General features: G+C 38.4%; 1 pseudogene; it reads left to right on the top strand.

Annotated features, from left to right (window-relative positions):
* Positions 1-570: 570 nt before the first annotated feature.
* On the top strand, positions 571-4,919 carry LOC125147596 (histone-binding protein RBBP4-like; annotated as a pseudogene).
* The last annotated feature ends 362 nt before the right edge of the window (positions 4,920-5,281 follow it).

Raw genomic sequence — 5,281 nt, 5'->3', positions numbered from 1 at the left:
GCCTGGGGATTTAATACCTATGAGGCTGGAAGAGGTGTGCCCATTGGACCTTTGAAATGGGCAGAAAAGCTTGAAGGAAGGCAGAATCAATAAAAGGCAAAGTGACAAAGAAGCTTGATTCTGTCCTGGGATTCTAGGTGGCTCCTGTGAGAGACACTGGCATGAAGTCCTAATCTAAATACCAGCAAGCTGCTGGAATCCTCAAGGTGGTGAAATTATTCTAACCAATGACACAAACAACTGCAAAAGATCACACATGAACGTACACAAGGCACTGAGCAGGAGGAAATTAAAAACCATTCTGTAGGAAATTTGTCAGAATAAAGAGCATATTAGATTCCCATGAGAGGATCAGCATTAGGAAGGAGATCAAAATTAAGAATCCCCCTGATGTGAGTGGCTAGACTCATTTGAAAGGCACAATAAAGTAAATATGTTGAAAGGATTAAATGGATAAAATGAGGATTAGAAAAAAATGGAAACTGTAAGAGGAACAGCCATATTTTAAAAGGAATCAAATGAAACTTTTAGAAGTAAAATTACAGCCCCTGATATGAAAAAACTCAGCGAATGTTAAATAGCAGATTAGGCACATTTAAGGAGAGATTTAATGAGCTGAATGATGGATCGGAGAAAATTATCCATCATGCGGCGCAGAAATGGAAAAAGAAAATACGAGAGGTGAGAGATAGAAGGAAGAGAGTGTGAACGTATCTAAGAATCAATCGACCAGTGTTGTACAAAGCAATCACAGAGAAAACTTTAATATTTAACAGAGTACATAACAGAAGGCTTGTATTAGTAAAGATATATCTCATTTCATGGATAAAAGACTCAGTATCTTAAAGATATCATATCTTCTTAAATGCAAATAAATATCTAAATGTGCTTTTCACAGAGCTTAGCAGAGTGATCTTAAATTCAGACAGATTAATAAAAGTCTGATAACAGTCATGAAAATTTTAGAGCAGAGTCAGCTGGGAGGTAAGTGGAGAGAGTTTGCTATACCAGGTAACCAAATATGTTATAAAGCTTTAGAAATTTGAATAGTGTGATATTCCCAGCAGAGTGGATTTGTAGGCAGACAGAACAGAAGAGGGAGTCCAGAAGCAAACCCTTTACTGAAACTTGGTGTATAACAAGTTCTTGTTTTTTAAAACAGTAAAGAAACGATCGCATGTTCTGGGGATTGGCAAATTTCTTCTTGCAGGTCCAGGTAGTAACTATCTTAGGTACTATCTCTGTCACAACTACTCAGTGCTGCTTGTTGTACCACAAAAGTTGCAAAATACGTTGTATAAAAGAACAAAAAGGGTGTCTTTCAGTAATATTTTATTTACAAAAATAGGCAGCGGGTCCATGGGTTCAGTTTGTCCATCTTCGATCTGTTTGATAAATTGCTTTCAGGTATTTGACAATTTGATTTGGAAACCTGTGAGATTAGATCCCCACCTTGCCCTGTATACCGAGCAAAAGGACTAGTGCTCTCAATATGAAAAGGAAACCTTTAGAATACTTAGAGAAAAATATAGGAGAATATCATGGTGAGATAAGGTTTCTTGAACAGTGAACAACCACAAAAAATAAAATATACCATGTGGGTAAATTTGACACTGTATTTTTAAAAATTCCCCATGTCTAAAAAGACTTTGCTAACTGAACTAAGTTTTATTTTTTTTTTATTTTTTTTTAATTTTTTTTTTAGAATACTTCAACATTTATTTATTTTTGGGACAGAGAGAGACAGAGCATGAACGGGGGAGGGGCAGGGAGAGAGGGAGACACAGAATCTGAAACAGGCTCCAGGCTCTGAGCCATCAGCCCAGAGCCCGATGCGGGGCTCGAACTCACGGACCGTGAGATCGTGACCTGGCTGAAGTCGGATGCTCAACCGACTGCGCCACCCAGGCGCCCCTGAACTAAGTTTTAAAATAGGCTATAATGGGGCACTTGGGTGGCTCAGTCGGTTAAGCATCCGACTTTGGCTCAGGTCACGTGATCTCACAGTTTGTGGGTTCCAGCCCCACATTGGGCTCTGTGCTGACAGCTCAGGGCCTGAAGCTTGCTTCAGATTCTGTGTCTCTTTTTCTCTGTGCACTTCCCCTACTCATGCTCTGCCTCTCTCTCCTCCAAAAATAAATAAGCATCAAAAAAAATTAAAAAAAATTGTTTACACTTTGGGAGATGATATTTGCAGCATACAGAACGAGCTCAGGATTAGTTTGAAGAATGTTGATAAAATGCATGTATGTGATCGATAGGACAGACTAACCAAAAAGAAAAATCAAATGGGCAAATGATACCTAGAGTCAATTTAAGAAGAAGAAATTCAAATGACTAATACCCATATGAAAAGAAACTTAATCTTTAGTAATCAGATAAGGACAATTTATAGTGTTAGATGTGATCTCACAGTCTTCAATACTGTGGGTATGAGGAGGTGGAAAGTTAAATATTGCTGCTTTAAGTGGAAGCGCCTACAGCAAAGTTGGAAAGCAATTTGCCAATATCTAGCAATATTGAAGTTGTGCATACAGTAATATCCATCCATGTTCAGTACATATTTGGGAGAAACTTACATACATATGCACATGGAGACATATCAGGATATTACCGTGGCATTGTTTATAGTAGCAAAAAAAAAAAGGCAAACAAAAAATAAATATTTCATCAACAGAGGAAAGGTGAATATTTCCAGTGTTCATGAATACGTTGTTCTATGCATATTGATATTTATGAATATCAGAATTATAACATTGAGTGAAAACTCTTTGCTGAATTATAACTATAATGAGATTACTTTTATATAACAATGGAAAGTGAAAAAAAGCATTGCAATAGATTGATGTGTTAGTCAGAAAGAGGGGGTGGGAAAAGAGAAAATAAAGGGGTAATAAATATATATATATGGATTTGTGGACTTGGGTGGATAGGATAACCACGAATTTCAGGACATGGATGCCTCTTGGGAAAGAGAGGAATGGAATTGGAAAGAAATTCAAAAGGAACATGAACTGTATCTAAAATATTGTATTTTTTAAAAAGTGACAGGTGGCAATTTTGGCAATGATACCTTTGTCACGTATGGGTAGTGGGTACCACTGACATCATATCTTCTTTTTGTAATTTTCCTCATGCTTAAATAATTTAATATTTTCTAAACAGATAAAAGAGAAAAAAAGATACATGTATCTACACATGTAAATATATGTATATACACACATGCACACACACATATACAGATGAAAACAATGGGGATAAGTGATAGAGGTTGGATTATTCAAGGCTAAAGTGGGCAAAGGAAATAAAGAAATTGAGAAATTTGAGGGCTGCAGGTATAAGATAAGGCTTAAGACATTAGTAGGCAATAGATCATGCAGAACATTTTTAAGCAACAGAGAATCCCATTGAAGGTTTTTAAATTGAGGTAGGCGAGAAAGAGACGGTTGTAATAAATTCCAATTTTAAAAGATCCTGTAGAATGCAGCAAAGAAAATGCATTGGGAGGTACAGCTGAACAATGTGGGTCCACCACTCAGAGATCTATTTCAGTGGTCCCCAGAAAGAACAGTGGCAGCTTGTAGTAGTTTAAGCTATAATATCAATAGGACTTGGTGATAAAATAGGGGAAGGAAATGAAAGCATCAAAATGATTCAAGATATTTGGCCTACATTGTGCCATCTTATTAGTTGAGGGATGTAGGAGAAAATGAACATCATGATTTCAGTTTATTTTTATTTTATATTTTTAATATATGAAATTTATTGTCAAATTGGTTTCCATACAACACCCAGTGCTCATCCCAAAAGATGCCCTCTTCAATACCCATCACCCATCCTCCCCTCCACCCACCCCCCATCAACCTTCAGTTTGTTCTCAGTTTTTAAGAGTCTCTTATGCTTTGGCTGTCTCCCACTCTAACCTCTCTCTCTCTTTTTTTTCTCTTCCCCTCCCCCATGGGTTCCTGTTAAGTTTCTCAGGATCCACATGAGAGTGAAAACATATGGTATCTGTCTTTCCTGGAACCCAAATCTCAGTGGGCACTTACTTAGTGATTCAGATGACCATACCATCCTCCTCTGGGACATCAGTACTGCTCTAAAGGAAGGAAAAGTTGTGGATGTGAAGACCATCTTTACAGGGCATCCAGCAGTAGTAGAAAATGTTTCCCGGCATCTGCCACCTGAGTCTCTGTTTGGGTCAGTTGCTGATGATCAGAAATTTATGATCTGAGATACTCCTTCAAACAATACTTCCAAAGCAAGCCCCTCAGTTGATGCTCACGCTGCCGAAGTGAACTAACTACCTCTCTTTCAATCCTTATAGTGACTTCATTCTTTTTTTTTCTAAATAATTTATTTATTTTTTAATTTACATCCAAGTTGGTTAGCATATAGTGCAACAATGATTTCAGGAGTAGATTCCTTAATGCCCCCACCCATTTAGTCCATGCATCCCTCCACAACCCCTCCAGCAATCCTTTGTTTGTTCTCCATATTTAAGAGTCTCTTACGCTTTGATCAGCTGACAAGACTGTTGCCTTGTGGGATTTGAGAAATCTGAAACTTAAGTTGTATTCCTTTGAATCACATAAGGATGAAATATTCCAAGTTCAGTGGTCACCTCACAAGGAGACTATGTTGGCTTCTGGTGGTACTGATCACAGACTGAATGTCTGGGATTTAAGTAACACTGGAGAGAAACAATCCTCAGAAGATGCAGAGGACAGGCCACCAGAATTCTTTATTCATGGTGGTCACACTGCCAAGATATCTCATTTCTCCTGGAATCCCAACGAACCTTGAGTGATTTGTTCTGTATCAGAAGACAATATCATGCGGGTTTGGCAAATGGCAGAGACATTTATAATGATGACGATCCTGAAGGACACATGGATCCAGAAAGACAGGGGTCCTAGATATGTTGGTGCTTCTTGTGATTTTAAACTCCCTCTTTTTTTCCTCTCAACCCTGAGGTTGATTTAACACTGGTTTTGACACACAAACTTTGGCTATCCCTCTATGATCGGTACCATCAACAATGGTATAGCCCAAACAGAGGGTGTTTTCTAAATATTAAGTGGGGGATTTGATTCAGTAAATCCACAGACTTATATTTGCATTTTCTCCAGGGGGTGCCTGGGTGGCTCAGTCGGTTAAGCATTTGACTTCAGCTCAGGTCATGGTCTCAGATTTCATGGATTCAAGTTCCGCACTGGTGCTGAGCTGTCAGCTCAGAGCCTGGAGCCTGCTTTGGATTCTGTGTGTGTGTCTCTCTCTC

Source organism: Prionailurus viverrinus, chromosome D2, assembly GCF_022837055.1.
Source record: "Prionailurus viverrinus isolate Anna chromosome D2, UM_Priviv_1.0, whole genome shotgun sequence".
NCBI classification, from domain to species: Eukaryota; Metazoa; Chordata; class Mammalia; order Carnivora; family Felidae; genus Prionailurus; species Prionailurus viverrinus.
The sequence above is the reverse complement of the archived record's forward strand: the minus strand, read 5'-3'. Positions and strand labels throughout refer to the sequence as shown.